Source organism: Lissotriton helveticus, chromosome 4_1 (genome assembly GCF_964261635.1).
Source record: "Lissotriton helveticus chromosome 4_1, aLisHel1.1, whole genome shotgun sequence".
NCBI classification, from domain to species: Eukaryota; Metazoa; Chordata; class Amphibia; order Caudata; family Salamandridae; genus Lissotriton; species Lissotriton helveticus.
The window spans coordinates 183063513-183085216 of record NC_136063.1 but is presented as its reverse complement, the minus strand read 5'-3'; positions in this window follow the sequence as shown (position 1 = coordinate 183085216).

Sequence of the window (21704 nt, the reverse complement as noted above, 5' to 3'; positions counted from 1 at the left end):
TTGATACCGCGCTTCGGGGTGCCTGCCTCTCTGGAATCGGACAGAGGGACACATTTTAACAGCGAAGTTGTGAAGATGCTTTGCTCTGCATTGAACATTGATCAGAAATTGCATTGTAGCTATCGACCAGAGGCCTCAGGTATCGTGGAACAGATAAATGGGACGTTGAAATGTCGAATTGCTAAAGTGTGTTCATCAACTTCCCTAAGTTGGCCTGATGCTCTTCCTTTGGTCCTTATGAGCATGCGTAGCACACCCGACAGGAGGACAGGTCTCTCTCCACATGAGGTGTTGATGGGGAGGGCAATGAGACTTCCAACTATCCCCACAGCTGCATTACTGAATATTACAGATGACCTGATCCTGGATTACTGCAAGGGGTTATCTGATGCCATTCATTCTGTGTCCCTTCAGGTACAGGCCGCAGAAGTTCCAGCTTCAAGAAATCAGTGCCACGACCTGTGCCCAGGGGACTGGGTGCTGGTGAAGAAGCACGTCTGGAAGAACTGCTTGGACGTGCGCTGGAAGGGGCCTTTCCAGATAGTCCTAATCACTAACACCGCCGTGAAGTGCGGAGGACTGCCAAATTGGATCCACGCTTCCCATACTCGAAGAGTTCCAGCACCCCTGGAAGAAACAGCTCCTCTCGCAGACGAAAATCCAGTGGTAGAGGAAGAAGCACAAGAGGGGATCAGTCAAGCTGTGGGGGTGTCTGAAGAAGTTGGGAGTGTCACAGATCCAGAAGAGGAAGGAAAACAGGACGGCAGTGAAACTGAAATTGCCACTGAAGGAGAAAGCTGTTGTGAAACCAACTCAGAGACAGAGCAAGTTCAGAGTGATCAAGAACTGAGTGAACGGACAAGAAATAGGAGAACAAGGCGTGGAGCGGCTACCTGGCCTGAAAGAAAAAGGAGGCCAAGCTTGAATCCAGCTCGAGAGGAAACTCTTGCTCCTATATCCGAAGACTCAGATCCAGAAGAAAGTGCACCAGGACAAGAGCAGGAAGGTCCGAGAAGATCAAGGAGGGTGCGAGTGCCTTGCAGAAGATACGCTACTCCTGAGTGGACCTACCTCTCTACAGATGTCCTCAGCGGGACGCAGAACTGGGAGGGTGAGGGAAGTGACCCTGACCAGAACTGACCCGATCATCACAGTGGAAGTAAGGTTCCTGTTACCAGGATTGGAGGTCGAAAGACTGCTGACACTCAACATCGTCTATCCTCCTCTCCTGAGCGGAATAAGAAAATTGATCTTTGAGACTGTTGAATTTCCGTGTTGCTGTTCAAGGTGTCCAATACTGGAGGGAGTCCTTCTTCGTATGGAAATATTTGAGCTAGTGGTGGAAGCTCTGGGAACACGCATAGTTTCGGACTATTAAAGACTTTGTAAAGAACTTTGTAAATATTGATTGAAAAGACTACCTAGCGCCGAGTGGACGAAGAAAGAATTAGGGACTTCCCTTTTAGTGGATGGAGAAGGGCTAGGGTTGCCTATTGCTACAGAACTCAGAGACTGTTTCTGCGGAGGGGATTTTTCAGTTTCCAGGAGGTGTGGTTCGAAAGATTGGAGAAGCAAAGCAAAGAGACTTGTGCCGTGAAAGAAAACCAGAACTACACTGTTTTGAGACCATGGAGGCTGGCAACCCGAACCACAGGGCAAAATGCATAATAGGCACACTTTTAGGGGTAGTGATTTCTCTTATAGTTTTAGTAGTTACTGTATCATATATAGTGGGAGATGAAAATGATGTGAAAATAGAAAAAGAAGCAAAAAGTGTACCAACACAGAAGCCTCCTATGATTGGTAAACAGGGGGAAAATACAGCGAAAGAGAAAACTTTATTAGATGCTGAAATAAAAAGATTACATGCAGATGAGTAACAGGGGAATTTTAAAACGAATGCTTATGCCAAATTGCTTTATGAATATATTGATGTCATGGAGGCGAAGAACTGCTACGTCTGTATGCAGTTGCCAGCTTCTGTAGATGAAGGCATCAGATACCATCATCTTCCATTGACCTATGGAATCTCATGTAGTTTGTTGCTGAGCATATTTTATGAACGAGAGGGGTTTGAGTATTATTTTTCGAACTTTGATTCGGTACTGCCAGAGGTGCCGAATTATAAACATCTAAACAAGTGGGATTATTATAAGAGTGAGGACAGGTTACAGAAATTTTTCATTCCATGGAAAACATTAGATACTTCACATGCCCGAAGAAATAATTTGACTTGTAAAGTGTCAGAAATTGAGAAAAAGTTTATAGGGCAGGTGGATGATCGATATAGGAGACAAAAGATCCTAAAAGCTTCAGGACAATGGAAAACAGATTGGACCCGGGAAGAAATAGAACACCAAAGAAAGGGTAGCAGTGGTCCAATAGCTTTAGACCGGGAGAAACGGGGAGAGCTATGTATACACAGAAGTCAAACATATTATGAGAATGTGTTTGTAGGAGAAGTTCATTGTGAACATGCTTTCCAATTAGAGTACTATTCTAAGGATTTCCTGAAGGAAAGGCAGGTGATCCCGAATGTGTATTTTGTCTGTGGAAGAAATGCATACGTGAAACTACCAGATAATTGGTATGGATCATGTTATTTGGCAATTGTCTTCCCCAAAATATACCATGCTGAGGACTTAGAAACCAAAAAGAGAGAAACATCAGCTAGAGGAAGAAGGGATGTAAGCGCTGAGGAGGTAATTGGAGATGTGTTTGGTGCTATGTTTCCTATTTTAGGGATAGCACTAAATGATGTTAAGATAAGAAGATTGGCAACAGTTGTAGATAGGTTGTCCGCCAGTACTGCTAGATCTTTAATGCTGGTGGAGGGAGAGATGCAATCGATAAGGGCAATGGTTCTTCAGAACCGACTTGCTCTAGACGTTCTGTTGGCCAAAGAGGGCGGAGTCTGTAAGGCTTTGAAGGTCCAGGAATGTTGCACTTACATTCCAGACAATTCAAAACCGCTTGAAAAGTACATTCGAAACATTACTGAAATACATAATGAGATAGAAGATTTGACTAAGGTAACAGTGTGGGAAAAGGTAGGTCAAGGAACGGGTAAAGTTGGAGGTTGGTTTGCCAACCTGGGAAAGAATATCATTTGGTACATATTGAAACCTATCATCATAGTAGTGATTTGTATAATCTCTTTGTGGGGATTGGTGAAACTGTACAAATGGTATAGAGCAAACAGGTTGCAAAGATCTATGCGAGAGCAGGGGAGGAGATTAGCTGCGATGCAGGAGAATCAGTACCGGAGTCTGAGGGCTCTAGAGGAGATGAAACGAGGGAAGATTGCAACGACTTCAGTTTGATACTTTGTACCTTAGAGAGGGTGTTGTGATGATGATGACTACTGTAAGTCATCAAAGGGGGGATTGAGAGAGCACAAATCTGAAAATGTAGAAGTGCACCATATTTACAAGCACATAGTATTAGTTTAGTGTGGAATATACAAGAGTGTCAACTTATATAGAGAAAATATATGAGTGTTTAATTAGAATAGATGCATATATAAGTGTGAAAAACTAATGTAAAGGTTGTAGAAGTGTTAAAATGATGTTGGAGTCACACGTTAGATGACTAAGTGAAACGAAATGTAATTCTGCAAACCATGAAAATGTGTAGGCCACATGGCATTTCACAAGAAACGAAAGATGCTGCTACACTTTTAGTGACTTGGATTCTAATGTCATTTTACTGCAAAGTATTATTAACCATGGAATTGAAGTATGTTTTAAATAGATGTGTTATATTTTAGTAATGTGTGTTAGTTAAAATACTGTTTAAACAAAGAAATTTAATGTGCATATTGCAGAGGCCCGTTTCATGTAATTCTAGTAGGCCTGAATAGATAAAGTCGCTTCTTTGATCTGCATGAGCTCGTTAAGGAGAGGTCGCACAGAGCACGAACAATAGGTCTGTCCAAGATGTTTTATGACTTCTAGAGATGGTAGATGCTGGAATTTGGGGCCTACCGAGAGAGTGTCTGTTTGCAGGTGCAAGGGGAACTTAAATCAGAAATAATGAATAGGCCCTTGTTCAGAGGCGCCAGGCACAGGCCTGTAGGAGTCTTCAGGAATTTTAGGGGGTACCGCCTGGTCGAAGAGAAGCCTGGGAAGCAAGGTCAACTTTAATGAAGAGTCCCGAGGAGCACCAGCACGGAATTTGCCGCTCGAAACTGCACCACGTGAGAGGCGTCTTAAGGGGCGTTCCTATTGGAAATGTGATTTTGTATTAGGGATAGCACCGCGGGGTGGAGTTAGAGCAGATGATTTGAGGAGCCTAAGAGAGCGGATGGGTAGGCAGATAGAGAACTGAAAGACTTCGACTTTGAGGCAAAGACTAAGGGAAGTGTGTGATCTTCTTTGGAAGTCACCACTGCTGATACCTTTTTAGGTAAAGATCTTGTTAAGTAGGGATGTCACTTAGTCTAGTGTAGGGACAGACTAACCTGTATTTTTCTTTTCTGTAAATGACTCTCAAGTTGCAACTCACAGCGATTCTTGCAACTCTAATGGTATTTGAGATATTTTTGATAATATCCTTTTGTCGATTGAGAGCATTCAGAGAGTTCCTTTTTATATTGATACCTGTATATCTTTTGAACCTTATTCTGAGATGTTTGTATCTCCAGATACTTTTGGCTTTAAATTAAACTTTTTAACCTTTTCCAGTGGTAAGTGGTTCTTTAGAGTGGTGTAAGTTCTTTCTTGATTAACCTAGTAGTGGATTGCCTTTTACTCAATGACAGGTACCAACGATTCAGTCGACCTGAGCTGGGATCTGGTAAGATAACAATAGACCAGAAATCCCGCGTTATCAAAGCCATGTAATGCCGCCTTGAAAATAAGGCACCATTTCACGCTATACTTAGCGTGAAAGGGGTGAGCAATGGGAGTTCATTCCAAAACCGATCAATTTTGACGCTGCCTAATATTTACAAGGGAGGGGTAAATATGGGACAGCACAAAATTAAGAGCAAAAAAACCCTGGTCTTAACATGGTGCAGCAATTAGAAATGCTTTATTTCTCCTTGTTTTTCTGTTTCTGCGTATGCTGCTTTGTGATGTCACTGACCATGTCATGAATGATGTAATATGTGACATCATCAGCAGTGGATTGCGGGTGGGCAAGTTATAGTTAGTACAACTAACTGTAACGGAGGAATTTCAATGGTTTTGTAAGAGTGAAATGTCCAGTTAACTATAACATCCCTAAAACCTATGTTTTTTTCAGTGAATTTCTAAGGTTTTTTAAATGCTAATTCCTAACTATAACATGTCTGAAACCTGTTTTTTTCAGTGAACTTCAAAGGTTTTGAAATGACAATTTTTAAATGTATTAATTGTTATATTTATTTTTTTGATACTGATTTACTACATTTTTTTAAACTATTTATTTTTAGATATTTTATTTTTTAAATTACTTTACATATTTTCAATATAAGTTAAAGAAAATGTTTTTAAAAATATTGAAATTCTAATACTGTTTTTTAAAATTTTTATATATTTTTATATATATATTATATAGCAAGCAACGATATCCTAGGGAAGGAAATTCAAGTTACTGGTAAGTACGGTTAGAATCCCTATTCAGGATCAGTACTAGGCTCAAAGATGCAGCACTGAGGTCTCTCCTGATAACAGGTGAGTAAATCGGAATTCGTAGTTCGGCTGATTTTACTTCAGTTCAGTCTATTTAGAGCCACTTTTCCTACAGCATCCCCTCCCTTCAACACTTTACAAACACGCCCTGTGGCGCCTTTTAGGTTGGGGAAATAATTCCCCTTCAATCCTGAGGGTCCCTAGAGTCCAACTAGCCCACTAGGTACATCCAACTTAAAACGCGCCTCAGGGCGTGTTTGCACACATCACCTCAGGCCACGTCCCCTCCCTTCACCATTGTGTAAACGCTCCCTGTGGCCATTTTAAGTTGTCTGATTAAGTCCCCTTGAATCCTGAGGGTCCCTAGGGTCCAACTAGCCCACTAGGTACCTCCAGTAGGCGCCACACTTCACCTCAGGCCCCGTCCCCTCCCTTCCCCACTGTGTAAACGAGCCCTGTGGCCGTTTTAAGTTGGGAAATTAAGTCCCCTTGAATCCTGAGGGTTCCCTAGGGGCAAATTAGCCTACTAGGTACGTCCTGTAAGCGCCATTGCAGAGAGGTGTAAAAAGGGGCAAGGCCTGCACCACCTCTCTGCAACGCAGCGCAGTTGCGCTTCCTGGAAGCACCTGGTGGGCTACTTGGCTCCCTCAGGATTAAACGTGAATTTTCCCCCCCAACTTAAAACGCGCCACAGGGCGTTTTTGCACATGTCATCTCAGGTCCCGCCCCCTCCCTTCACCACTGTGTAAACATGCCCTGTGGCTGTTCTAAGTTGAGAGATTAAGTCCCCTTGATTCCTAAGGGTCCCTACGGTCAAACTAGCCCACTAGGTACCTCCAATAAGCACCACAGAGCTGCGTTGCAGAGGGGTTAAAAAGGGGCGTGGCCTCTGAACACCTGCCTGCAACGCAGCTCCCTGGCACACACTGGAGATACCTGTTGGGCTATCTGGCCCTCAGGGACCCTCAGTATTGAAAGAGAATTAATTACCCAACTTGAAACGCGCCACAGGCAAGTTTGCACAGTGGTGAAGGAAGGGGGCGTGGCCTGAGGTGACATGTCTGCAAACACGCCCTGTGGCGCGTTTTAAGTTAGAGAATTACTTCCTCCTCAATCCTGTGGGTACCTGGGGGCCAACTAGCCCACCAGTTACCTCCAGTATGTGCCAGGGGGCTGCGTTGCGGAAAAATGTTCAGAGGCCACGCCCCTTTTTACAACACATGGCGCTTACTGGAGGTAGCTGGTGGGCTAGTTGGTCCCCAGGGACCCTCCTGATTGACAAGGAATTAATTCCCCAACTTAAACCGCCCCACAGGGTGTTTTTGCACACATGTGAACTCAGGCCCGCACCCACCCTTCTCAATTGTGCAAACGCGCCCTTGGCGCGTTTTGAGTTGGGCGATTAACTCCCCTTGAATATTGACAGTCCCTGGGGTGCAACTAGCCCACCAGCTACCTCCAGTAAGCGCCACAGAGCTGTGTTGCAGAGAGGTGTAAAAAGGGACGTGGTCTCAGAACACCTCTCTGCAACGCAGCCCCCTGGCACAACCTGGAGGTTCCTGGTGGGCTAGTTGGCCCTCATGGACCCCCAGTATTCAAGGGGAATTCGTTCCCCCTCAGGGGCACGTTTGCAGAGTGATAAAAATGTTGGAGCACGGCGCTGCCAAATTTTGGTGAAGCTCTGCAATCCGAAATGTTTTTGTAAATATGCCCCTTTGACTCTTAGGCTGGTATAATGAATTCACTTTAAAAATATTAGCCAAATAATTGACATAAAGATTGAAAATGCATTTAGCTTTGGCTCCTTTTCGCTGAGTTTGCTTTATATGATGTATGAGCAAGTAAAAAATCTAACAGTGGCTCACACTCAAGTATCTCTCACCTACTACTGGCAAACCTGGAAGCGGGATAGTGAGGAAGGGTTTTAATTTTAGAGAACTAGAATAACTTTGTAACTTTTAGCTGTTAAAGCAAACTTAGCTGTTAAAGCAAACTTCAGATCAGACCTTTTAAAGTCTCCAGTGGGAATCAGATCACGTGACAAGAGATGAAAAGTTTGTCAGCATCTGTACCCTTAGCAGAAGTTACTTACCTACAGGAACTACTGACCCCTACTCACCTTATCCCACCATTATGCTTTTGTTTAACATTCGGTCAGCGGGCATGTGCTTGCGAAGGGTAGAAGGAGGCATTAAATGTTGGGGAGTTTAAATAGCACAAAACCAGGAATAAAGCAGATTAAAATATTGTGTAGAAGAAATGTGCAGGTGGGAAAAGTTAACAGCTATTCCAGACTAATAGGACATGTTACACTCCCTAAGGGAATAAAATACGAGTTTAATCAAAGAGCTATTTGTAGCAGAAGTTCAAGAGCAATTGCTATGATGGCGGGGAATATACTTTAAGTAGGTAAGGCCCTCATGATACAGGCATCTTGGTATTTGAGAAAAATGTATTGAGAGACAGCAGCTTTCAGGACGTTGCAAATTACTGTTTCTGCACTCTTTCATAAGTCCCATACTCAATTAAATATACTGTACCCCTGGGGGTATCAGGGCAGTGTAAGTGGCCTAAATATCAATTACAAGCATGTTGCTCCATTGGATGCAAATTTAGTAACTCCAATGGGGCGATATTTTTGTAAACAATATTCAGGACACCATATTTTTGTCAGAAAATACATTTTGTCCACAATAAAATGGGCCATAGCGTGGTACTTCACTGTCAATCCCAATTTACTTACGGGTGAGTTACAGGTTTCTAGCCGCAAACATATCGGGCATATTCTCAAGGGACTATCGCTGAGTTAACAATACTTTAATGCAGCCAAAGTTGCGATACATTTATCTCCCCATTCACAAGCTGGTGCTAACAGCCCATATTACCAGTTTACCCACGATAGCAGCCGCAAAAAAACATCGCCACAGCTGACCCCGGCAACTATCGCTAATGAGATGCAGAGTCGGCGTTCCCGTGCCAAAAGGCGCAACAACACCACTCCGCAATATTCTCAACGACCACCCAGATCGGTGATAAGAGCCCAAAACTTGCGATAAGGCGCGTTAGCAGCAGGAAAGTAACACCTGCTCTGACCTGGTGCAAAGACAGACGACAGCCTGCCTTTGCACCACAAAAGGGAGCCCAGCCCAGAGCCACACCTGAAGGGCAACAGATGCACTGATCATGCAGGCCGGACATCCAAGAGGGCCACAACACCCACCGCCACCAACCCCAGGACCACCACTAAGGGCCCTACACCGGGCACCCCCCACCTCCCCCGGACCAAGATACTGCACATCAACGGCACGAAACCATGAACAAAAGCACCTGCCTGATATCACTCAATTACAACAATCAACATACATGTGAGTACAGAGAACCTGATTCATTCATTCACCATTGAAAGACCAAACAAAATATCACATTCTAATTTGTCTCAAAACAATTATTTTGAAGAGTCATGGCGGGGCATCCCTCGACAGTCTGTGAGTCACAGCCTGCAAAACAATATCCAAGATAAGAAGGTGTGTCAGGCACTCATCAAAGGACAGAGAGAGAGACAGAGAGGGAGAGAAAGAAAGAAAGAGACTGAACAAGGAGCACAAGGCCAATCTGGCCCTTGGCTCATTCAAATATGCCAACTGCTGCGTGTGTTTTATAATTTGTGCACCCCAAATCACAGGCCTGGCATCAAAGCCCCCGACCTTGGTCCTGAATGCGGCTGGCACACCCTGCGTGAGATACCATACCAGCCTCCGACGACTCCCACACCACGAACTGTGCTAATGAAAGACCAATGTGCCCACACCCCACATACAATTGTCCCTGCACGAGCCACACCTGCAAGGGATGCCCTTGACACATTTTTTAAACTGTTCTCACCAGCTAGAGGCATATCGGACCAGGCGCTGTCTTCCTAGGCGCACTCACCGTCCTTCAAGGCACATCAGCTCTACTCCTCGCCGCACCCGCTCCGCGGGTGCCGCTTCGCACAGGAGTGCGTGGAGCTTCGTTCACCAGGGAAGCGGTGCAGCAAGGCGGCGGCTAGGGCGAGAGGCTCGGCGGGGCTGCGAGCGTGCGGGGACTCCAGCAACCAGGAGTCCCTGCGAGACCAGGGAGACCAGCATCCGGTCCGCTCTCCCCGCTGGCCCGCCCCCCCGCCCATTACGCCCCCTATATCATACCTTCTGACTCCCGCAGCGCGGGACGCAGCTCGGGGCGAAGACCGGGCTAAGAGCGGGCCGTTTGAGGACAGAGAGGACTGGACTGGCCCACCCCTTTTCGCCCTTCACTTGCTGGTTGGGATCATTAGTTATTACAATTTCTAAAACTTTCTTTGCCTTTCTTAATTCAAGTGGCTAGGAGGTGTGTCCAGCTCTTAAAGTATGTGTTCCCGGTTAACCCGGAGTAGGGCCGTTAAGGGTGACCCACCAATTAATGGCCCCATGGATGATTTTATTACTCGCACTAACCTGGCCATCGATAATGAAATTTCCAAATTACAGACTCGTGTTTCCTTGGAGTTGGCAGCTGCTAGAAGGCTGTCCCTGGACATTGCTATCTCGAAAAAATCTTCCTTGGGCAACATAGCATCTGCCGTTACCCCTGTGCGTTTGGCCCTTCCACAGTGTTTACTTACACAAGCAGATGTCCATTGTACCCCGGTCCAATCCACCTCTTCCATGGCTATGTGCCCACTAACGCAGTCAGGTGATTTGACCATACCTGTGGTCATTTCTAATCTGCAAGCCAATCCTATTCCTGCCCCACTGGTGTTTTCAACTACACCCGTATGTAATAATGGTAAACTACCTAAAAGGAAACGCAACCATAAGTCCGCTTATTCCCGTAAGAAGGCTAAGATTGCGGTGGCACAACAGTTGAAATTGGGTAGCGTACCTGTGCCCAATGTATCAGGAGAGTGTACACTTCAAGCACAGACCCAACAAGAGGGGGATGAAGGGGGTCCAACTCTCGTTTCTTCTTCTATCTTTACAGAAGATGAGAGCTTGCATCTAGAGGACCATGAAGGGAAGGACAGGGAATTCATAGGTATAGTCTGGGAAACCTTAAAGAAACTCCTTTCTCCCCTTGATCTCAGACTCTCGCGTATCGAGAACAATTTGCTAGAGATGGAAAAGAGCATTATTGCCTTAGCCACTCTTGGCTTGAGAAGTCTAGAAAACCAAGGCCTCCGAGTTGAAGACCCAATACCGCAAGCCCCACATCACCCCTCGAACCACTCGAACAACTACCAAACCCTCCCTGGTCGCTGGCACGGCCTTCCAACAATGAATAGGTATGCTGGCTTAGAAGATGTAGACTGACTCCCAAGGCAATCCGCTCCTAAAGCAATTAGGAAGATTCTAACACCTCTAGCTTTAAGGATCAGAGAGTGTACAGGATCTATCGCTACCAACATCCTAGCTTTGGAAGAAACATCGCAAGCTCTATTAAAAGAGAGGGAGTCGATCCCCTCCCAAAGCTATTTAGAATCTCAAGTTGTAGCGCAACATCGGGGTGCTTCTCCCATGATTTCCCCGCCTCCCTTCCAGGAGCCTCCAGCAGCGGGGAAGCAGACCAGTGTAGCCAGGGCTCCTATCCATCCACAGTATGTGCCCCTCCAAAGGTCTAATAGAGTGGTTGCTGTGGAGGCAGGCCCGGAGCCTTCTTCATCTACTTCTACTATACCTATCTGTTCACCGAGTCGAGAAACCCCAGACAAACCCTCGATAAAGATCATAAGTTGGAATGTGGCAGGGCTCACTCGTAACTTTGACATTCCGGAGTGGAACGCTTTCGTGAACCCTTTTGATATTTGCCTCCTGCAAGAAACGTGGTGCACAGAACCAAGGCACAGAGTAGGTTTCACAACCTATTTCACCCCAGCTTCCCAACATCTTGGCAGTAAAGGTCGCCCGTCTGGCGGCCTTCTTATATGGGTCCGCATTGCACTGGGTCTAAAAATAAGCTATAAGGCTACCCAATCTCCTGATCTCCAGAGGGTATCCATACATTGCGAGGGGGGTAGGAAGTTAGAATTGTTTAACCTCTACCTAAGGGGGGCCAGGGGAGGGGTGTCAATGCTTCCTTCTACAGGATTAAATCGCGAACTTGAAAAATGTGGCATTGACTCCTACGTCCTCCTTGCTGGCGATTTCAACTGCTGTTTTGAGCCACTGGCTAGGGAAGACATTCTGGAGACCTGGGATGAGGAGGCAAGGAGAGGTATCCCCACGCTGTCTTTAGATCCGATCCAAAAATGGTCACAGAGTGCAATAGACATCAATGCACTCTGCATGGAACATGATTTGAGAGCAACTAATGGCCGTTCCAAATCGGATCTTAGGGGTGTGCACACCTATAATAGGATAGGACATACCTCTAGAATAGATTACATGATGTTGAATTATAATTTATGGCCACTTCATCAGGACATGGAAGTCATATCGACCTGTGATAGTGACCATAATCCTCTTTCTCTAACTCTCACTGCACCATGGTATGATAGAATTCCAGCCAAGCCCGCTTACCCGTGGAAAACATCTCATGTAATTGTTCCTTCTAATTGTGGTAGGAGGTTAAAATGGGCTAAAGTAGCATCTGATGAGGGAAGGATGATGAAAGCAAGGTCCATAATGTCAGCTGTGGGGTCAAGCTTTGATGACCCGGGAACCTCTGGACAGGGTGCTTTATCAACATTTACAGATACTATTAAGGCACTAAGTGATCTATTTATTATTCCTCAAAACAGGGTGAGGACTGTATATAGAGGCGCTACCAAAGCAAGAGATAAGTGGTATTCCTCAAAATGCCGGGTTGCCAAAGGTGATCTGATATCTGCAGTAAAGTCAAAGGATCCGGGCAGTATTGTTCTTGCCAGGAAACTCTATAAAAAAACTGTTGACATGGCAAAGGCGGCTCACGAACATAACTTTTGGAATGAGTTAATGGAGGCGAGTGCTAGGAAAGACTCTAAGGGGTTTTGGGATCTGATGAGAGCCAGGGACAAACCCATTGATTCACAATTCACTTGTAATATTCCTGGAGAGGTCTGGTTTGCCCATTTTTCTAAGTTGTATTCTGTTCCAGCAGGAGTACAACCAACCATGGGTCTTCTATCCAGACCCCCAGAGGTCCTTGCAATTAATGACTGCCCCTTTAGTATCAAGGAAGTAGAGGGGGCGATCAGGTCTCTAGTTATTAACAAGGCTGCTGGCCCAGATGGAATTCCGGGTGATCTGCTTAAGGTAAATCCATTCTTGTGGAGCAGATTGATTGCCTCACTCTTGAATGAGGTCGTGTTGGGAGGTTCTTTCCCTGATTCTTGGAGGGGTGCTGAGGTCGTCCCGATTTTTAAGAAAGGCAGTCGGGACGACCCAGCTAATTACCGCCCAATTAGCCTGCTTAACTCGACACAAAAGGTGGCGGGTAAAGTAGTTCTAGGTAGAATTCTTCAATGGGCCGAAGAGAAACAGGTTTTGTCGGATTTCCAGGCGGGATTTAGGGTGGGGACTGGTACAATCGAGCAGACATTTCGCCTTTTAATGCTGTATTGGAAAGTGGTTGTACTGGGTGGGGGCAGTCTGTATTTAGTCTTCATAGACTTGCGGACTGCCTTTGACCTGGTCCCACGAGCCCAATTGTGGAATGTCTTAGATGGGCTGGGTATCCCCCCTTATCTGTTGTGCTTGCTAATTAAGTTCCATGAGAACAACTTTGCCCAGATTAGGTGGGGAGATCAGGGGGAGAAAACATCCCGTATTCCTGTAGACAGGGGCGTCCGCCAGGGTTGTGTGCTAGCCCCCACTCTGTTTTCACTCTATGTTAACGGAGTGGTGGAGCACCTTCTTCAACAACCAGCAGATTCACCAACCCTGGCTGGTAGGAAAATTCCTACGCTCCTGTTTGCTGATGACACTCTCCTCATCTCAAAATCCCCAGCAGGCATCCAAAAGTTGCTTTCCAGCTTTAAGGTCTTTTGTGACACCAAGGGCCTTTCGATAAATATAAGCAAAACCAAATTCCTTGTCCTCAATCCCCCTAGGAAATCTGTCATCCCTCCTGTCCTCGACCTAGCCCCACTGGAAAGAGTCAAGGAGTTTGATTACTTGGGCATTTGTATCTGTGACACCATGAACTGGAAGGCCCACCACCAAAAGGTCTATCTGACTCACAAGAGGGTCACTGGGGCCCTGCTAAAAGAACAACGTGCCTCATCTCTCAAACTTATTGGGGCATTATTGGATATTTACAGAGCAAGAGTGGTGAGTGCAGCGCTGTATGGAGCGGAACTGTGGGGTACACAGAGAGTTAACAACTTAACTTACCTCGAAAATAACTTCCACAAAGATCTTATGAAGTTACCCCACAGTACCCCGACACTCCCACTCTTGCTTGACGCAGGCACACGCCCAATAGGTGAGCAAGCTAGGTTACGCCCCCTCTTACTATGGGCCCGGATATGGAATGTTCCAGAGCTGAACAGCTATGCTGATGCCTTAAGAGATCTCCTATCCTTATCAGGCTGGCATAAGGTAATCTGGCTTAGGGAGGTTAAGCAGCTCCTATATGATCTGGGTCTGGGAGACGATAGGGTTAATAGGACAGCCCCACCCAAACAGTTGCTTAAGAAAATCTACTGGTCCTGGGTGGCAAATGAGAGACTGTCCAACCCTAAACATTGTAAATCTGCTGTTGAGTTTCTCTTGTTTAAAGAACTCCCTTACAGAGAACCTTATTTGGATCTAATTTGCAATACGGGAGATGGATCCTTGTACTTCAAATTTAGGGCAGGAGTTCTTCCTTTGGGGCTGCTAACATCTACCTGGAAACCACCTTTACAAACTATCCCAGATTGCCCCTTCTGTGATTCAAGGGTCGAGTCCATCGCACATGTGTTGTTTGAGTGCTATGCCTATGCAGCACCCAGGTCAAGATGGCTGAAGCCACTATGTGGGTCCCTGGGTACCAGATCGCATGTAGAAGCATTGCGCTTATTACGATCAGATGCTCGTCCCTTTTACGCTTGTTGCTTGGCAAAATTCTTGGGCTGGGCCTGGCGGATAAGATCTGCCAAGAAACTGTTGCTCCAATAATGTGCTCTTGCTAAAGCCGGTTTAAATTTGTTTCAAGTCTGATTCTAAACTCATTTTTTGATGTTTAAGACCTGCCAAAGAACTGTTGCTCCAATAATGTGCTCCTGTTAAAATCTGTTTAAATTTGTCTCATAGTCTGAATCCAACTCATTTTCTGATGTTTTTGATGTCATTCCTGACCATTTCATTATTTATTGTCAAACTGTTTTTACTCTTTTTATTCTGTAAATGTAATGCTTTTATGATATGTTTATATATCGAAATAAAGCTATTCAATACAATACATTTGTTAAAAACAACCCATATGCCCAAATGTTGCACACACATACGACTCATTGCCCAGAGCTGTGTCATATCGTCCACTGAACTGCCGCCGGTCTGAGGATTGCCGGTGCTACGAGACCAACAAACGCAATGGCAGGCAAATCCGAGCATATGCACAACCCCTGTCACGTGGAACTGGACCGTGCATGAATGCTGCATCTGTTGGGATCACTGCCAATGGCAGTGTTAGGAATCGGTTTACGTCTGAGTTTACGTCTTGATTACGTCACCTGCGTCCAGCCTGGTTCCACTGTCGATCATGCACACTCGAGTGGCCCATTGAGGTCTGCCTATCAAATGCAACGGTAGCAGAAATGGATTATGACTTGACAGTGTGCCCCCTGTTGGCTCACGAACAGGAGTATCAGCGGGATACCTGTGCATGGAATGCACTGATCTTTGGCTTATGTGCTGGCACTCGTGCATGGGAGATTGCACAACTCCTCGTGTGCAGTGACCGCACCGAGGCGCTCCCCTATTGGGCTCTGGTGCGGATTGGTGAAACGGCATGGACTGAGCACATCTGCCCAGACCAGTTAATGGATTGGCTCACCCTGGTGTTCCTTGAACCCGACAATGACGTACTATTGAAACAGATTGGCCATGAAGCTGCACTCGCATTCATTGACGAGTAACTACGTTCCTGCAGCCACATAGGATTGTCACCCACAGCACAGGTCCCAACACCTTGTTACATCTTGGGGAATGCTCACTTATCCCACCACAACAGTTGACATGTCTGCTTTCGTCTGGAATGCATGTGCATGAAACTACGCGTGTGTACCCACATCTTTGCAAGATGATGCAGTTCCATGGTCAGAGCAGCCCAGCGTTGTTTGGCAATGTTCCCAATTCGGACATACTGCTGGGGGGAGAGTACACACATGGCAATGTAGCACATCATGTGACCTTGTCGGACCCTGATCACTGTCAGCAGAGCAGACAGTCAGCGCTGTCCGGTAGTACAACACTATACAGATGCCATGGGCTGTGAGTCGTGTCCCCTCACACGGTGCAGTGAGCAGATGCCATACATCACATGACTCATCCAGCAAGGCATGGTGCGCTGAGACCGTTGCCATCCATAAAGATTTTGTGTACATTTTTACCTCCCCATTTCTTGCACCTCAACATGTTCCCATGCTGTGTGTAAGTGTCTTAAGCTTTTCCTTGCATGTTGTGGCCCTTGCCTTGTCCGTACCGACTCGCACATGCCAATAAAGTCTATGCAACTTCACTGGTGTCTAACTGTGTTGAGTGTTGGTTAGATTGACAAATCGTTTGCCACAATGAGCATCGTCCCTACACAGGGAGGGACTGACTTACGCATGTACAATGGGGTGGATCCCTTTTGACAGCTCCACCTCTGTGAGCCAGACATTGTGTTTGGGATAGTTGCTGGCAGACGTGTGCACTTACGTGTCTTCCGCAATGTGAGTATGGTGTCCACACTCTGGCCATGTGGAGCAATGTTATGCATCAAAACAGAAAGTGTCCACACAGATGTGTGTGAGTAGGTATGCGAAGTGACGTTGTGTTGTCACATCTGATGGAGGACACCACTTCTGGCCTGCTGCCGATTTTGTCCTTTCTACACACAACCCAATTTCATACATGGACATGTGCCTACATTGGGGGGTTGCAAGACTGTTGTTCATGTTCAATGAGGCCACTGCTAGTTCACACTTTCACAGTCATCTAATTGGCCATGTGGCTCAGGGTTAAACATGCGCATTGATGTAATTTTCCAGGGTGTACCTTCTTATGCAATGTCCCTTCATCCATACATACTTTCATACTTGAGTGAACATAGACATGACACATCTGTGTGATTTCGAATGTTTTATTCACATTCTGGTGAATGCCGGAGCTGGAGCTGTACATGGCCATGCCAAGTCCACATTACATGGTAGCCCAGTGGTTGGCCAACCAGAGTCCTTTGGGGATTGAAAAGTGAATTGGAAGAGGGAGAGTGCAGTCCACAGCAGGATTGCTGTGTAATTGGCAACTAGTGAAGATGTGGCAGTCCATGTTGGGGTCCAGGTGAATGTCGCAGAGTATTCCAGGGGGCAGTGGGAGGTGTTGTCCCAGTGCATGATGGATAGGACTGAACCAGACTGGGACAGATAGTAGGGCAGAGATGGATGCTACTACCTCCTTCCTCACACAGTAATTACCATCCACATCTTACTCCTCTGATACTTCTTCTGTGTCCGGTGTGTGTGGTTGTGTAATGGCTGCATCACTATGTGCCACTGACACATCAGGGTGCGAATGTGATAATGCTGTATCGCTGTGTGCCACTGACACATCAGGGTGTGACAGTGATAGGGCTGCCTCACAGTGTGCCACTGGCACATAAGGGTGCGAAGGTGATAGGGATGCATCACTGTGTGCCTCTGACATATCAGGGTGCAAAGGGGATAGGGCTGCATCACTGTGTGCCACTGACACATCAGGGCACAACGGTGATAGGGCTGCATCACTGTGAGCTACTGACACATCAGGGGTCGGAGATGTGTGTGTCAAAGTTCCTGCAGCAGTTATCTGGGGCAGGCTCAGTGGCAGCAATGGCAAGATGAGGAACTGCAAGGCATGAAAGATCCAAGCTACTTCTCGCTGGTGTTCAGCCGTGGCAGCCATACTTTCAGCCTGCATCTGCTCCATGGTCTCCATTGTCCTGCGCATCTGTAGCAACTCTGTGCTGTCCTCGCTGGTGTCTTTCTGACTAGACAGTACTTGTATCCGAGTAATGGCCCCAGCGATGTCAGCCAAGGATTGTCGGGGAGCATGGTGCGGACAGTGATTGTCCGTTAGGGACTGTAAGTGGTCCCTGATGGGACTCAGACACCCATGTATGGCATTGAGTTTGTCTGCCACGATCTCAAAACCCACCTGCAGCTGATCAGACATCTCCACCTGGCAACCCAACACATGGCGTTGGAATTCCATGTTATGTTCAAGGGGGTCTTGGGAGACAGCCGTGGTGGTGTGTGTTTCCTACTGTGTGGTCTGTGCAGGGGGTGGGGTCACCTCGAGGCAGCTGGGATGCCCTGCTCCTGGGGTTGGGGTAGGTAGGCTGTCCATTAGCCGTTGGAGGGTGTCTGAGCATATGTGCAGGTTGTCCTCTTCATCATCACTGATGAGATTTGTGGTCTGATCTGCAGTAGGTGTTGATTGTCCCTCTGCAATGTAAAGGGGAGATGCAGGTTAAAAGAGTGTCCCATGTATGTTGTCGCTTTGTAGATGTTTACATACAGGATGCATGACAATGTACATTGTGACTGTTTTGGAGGAGCTGGCTATTTGATGGGAGACTGTGGACATTTTGACTACATGAAGGATGTGAGGTTGTACTCGTACAGTATCATCACACAGTGTCAGTCAATGCCAGATGTGAGTGGCCAGTTACTAGGCACAAGCGGAACCAGTTGTGTCCTCTGTCCTGTGGTGTAGGTGTTGCACTTTGTACCACATTGCCGTCAATGTTGATGTGCTGTGATTGCTATGTGTGTGTGCTGCATTGTGGGAGAGTCGCCCCTGCAGCTCTGATTTCACGGCCTCTTATCCCTTGGAGGCGGTGTGCCTTTGAATTGTTTGCTTTTCGGGGGCTGAAATGTTTGCAACTTTGGTCATTTGTGCTCTTGGACATATTTTGTGGTCTTGTGCATTGTTTGTCTGCTGATGTGCAGTGGACGTCATAGGTTGTAGGTGCACGTGGATGTTGCAGAGTGTGACGTGCTCCTTTATGGATGTGATCCACACTGGGCCACCTCAATGTCGAATCGTGCACAGTGTCATGTATTTTAACTGAAGCCATGCAATCGGTTATGCAGTGTCACATACATAGCCAGTGTGGCTCACACAGCTGCTGCTTTACTGGATTCTGCACATGTGCATGGGTAGGTTGTGTCGTTGGTGATATGGAGAGGGACAATATGTGCACATAGTGGACAGGGACCTACTTGGTGTTTCTATGTGTGCTGCAGGGTGGCAGGGTATCAGGGTCATGTTCCACTATCATTGTGCGTGTGCAGTGTGCTACACATGATTGAATGAATGAATTTAGTACTTTTATAGCGCTGACTGTCACCCTACTGTCCTATATTAATAATCCTTACAGGCAATCAATGCAACCATGAAATAGATATTAAAGTTAACATATAACCTGTTATTTAATCAAAACATGTAGACGACATATAAACAACAAACACAAAGTCATCTCATCCCCACTGTGTTTTATTCATTCTTTTTTGGGATAGGTGTTATTAGGTTCTGTTGAGTCACTTATTAATTAATTTATGTGTGTACCTACAGCCCTAATCATTTTTGTATCATTTTCATCTGTATATATGAAATCATTTACCGTCTAAAATTTCTTTTGATAAACTCTATTTTTCTGATACACCTTTGTGTTTGTTGTTTATATGTCGTCTACATGTTTTGATTAAATAACAGGTTATATGTTAACCTTAATATCTATTTCATGGTTGCATTGATTGCCTGTAAGGATTATTAATATATCCTTTGAAATTAATCTGATTCACTAATTTTCCTTTTAACGAATCCCTTGACGGCATCTATACCCCTTTATCTAATCACCCAAGCCCTCAAGGGTATTTTGGGTCGCTCACTTTCTGTTGATCACCCTACTGTCCTGGCGCTTTTGACTGAAAAGGGAACCTTGATGGAAAAGAGGTCAGGCCGAGTATAATGAAGGCGGAAGGCTAACATTTTAGAAAGAGCCAAGTTTTCAGGCTCTTACGGAATTCAGTCAGGGTTTCTGCTTGTCTTAGGTTCAGAGGGAGTTCATTCCAGAGGCGGGCGCCCACCACATTGAATGCCCTCCCTCCAGCCCGGACCCGTTTAAACCTGGAGACCGACAAAAGGGCGGCGCTCGAGGAGCGAAGATTCCGCTTGGGTTGATACCACCTAAATTTTTCCAGCATGGGAATAGGTCCCTGTTGGACCCGGCCCTTTTGGCAGGTTCACCCCGAGACTTTTTGCTTTTTCCTAGCCTGTTTCTGGAACCTGGTGTTGGTGATTTTAGGCCTTGGCGCACTTTTTCACTGTGGTACAGTGTAAAGTGCTTGAGCTCTCTGTGTATGTGTGGTGAGTGACCTGCCCTCCCATAGGAATGAATGGGGAATATGTATGCCCATGGTAGTTCCTGATGTGTGGGGAGTGCAGGGTTGAGTTTGATATGTGCGAACTCGTAAGATTGAATGCTGCGTAATGGTGTATGCAGCATGGTTGTGTCTAGTCTAGAAGTGCCACTTTGAGAAGTTGGCATATTTGTGTAATTTGTGCCTGGCGTGTGATTGGCTGGTGAGCCTGGCCCAGAGTGCCTGGGCCTGCTTGTGGATTGACTGTCTGGTTTGAAGGTGACAGGGGCTGCAGAGCCCTAGGAGGTTGTCTGAGTCAGCCCGTGGATGAAAGGCAGCATCTGCTGCCAAGGAAGTGGGTGGAGATAGCACCTGAGAGTGAATGAGGCTGTGCCTGCCTGCCACAATGCTGGCTCCACCTCCCCGCTGGGCGACTGTCACCTCTGTCCCTGATACTGAAAGGACTTCCCTATAACCAGTTCTTGCTGGTTCTCACACTGCCTGCACAAAGACTTCAAAGACTTTTCTGTGTATAAGAAGGGGCTGTGTCCCCTTCCAAAATGTTCTTGTTTTTGGACTTGAATCTGCCAGGGGCGTGCTGCTGCTTGGACCCAGGGGAATCCCTGGGCCCTGCCCAGCCCCTGGATACCTGCTGGACTTGTCCTGGACCCCTGATGGACTTGTCCTGGACCCCTGAAGGCATTTTGCTGGACTTTGCTGCCCAGGACTTTTGGGGACCCCTTTGCCTGGGTCTCCTGCCCCCTTTACTCATGGGGGCTGCTTTAGTGCTTATAGCGCTGGGAGAGCGCTTTATTTTTGACCCATAGCGAGCGTGTCGCTATCACGCATTTTGCGTGAGTTTTGGCAGGTGCCTACCCTGCTTGGCGCCCGATTCGTGTTATGTTTTATTTTACGGGTGCCACCCCGTTTATTTAATTAATTATCGGGTGCTCATCCCGTTTCTCCTATTAGTTTATCTGGCGAGGGTGCCCACCCCTCATTCCGCCCCCTTCGTTTCACCGCCGTGGCCCGAGCCGTTTAGATAATGGCCGCTGGAGATGCCGCGCTGTGATTGGCGGGCCGCTGGAGGCTCGCCCTGGAAGGCCGCGCTCTGACTGGGCCGTTGCTGAGAGCCTGGCCGTGGAGCCGCGCCCTGATTGGCTGACTCCTCGAAGAGCCGAAGCGTCACGAAGGGCACGCTGTGCGAGCCGCGCTGGGATTGGTCCAGCACTAGCGTCATGCCCTGAGAGGTGCCGCCACCAGAGGAAAGGAAGCTGCCTGCCGGGTTCACCCGGGGCTCCCGAGGGAAGGGAGAGCCCCGGGGAGAGAGAGAAGTCCGGCGCGAGGGGAGCGAGGCTCCCAGAATGGAGGGAGAGCCCGAGAGATGAGGAGCAGCAGCCACAATCAGCCGGTGAGTGGGGCCGGGAGAGGAAGTGAAGAGGCGCTCTGCCGGTGCCTTCACCCTGAGCGGCCCCACTTGATAGCGGGCCGCTCCCACGGTTGCGGGGCAATTGTTCTTTGGAGTACCCCAGAGGGGGGGGCTCCACCGAAGGTGCCAGTTT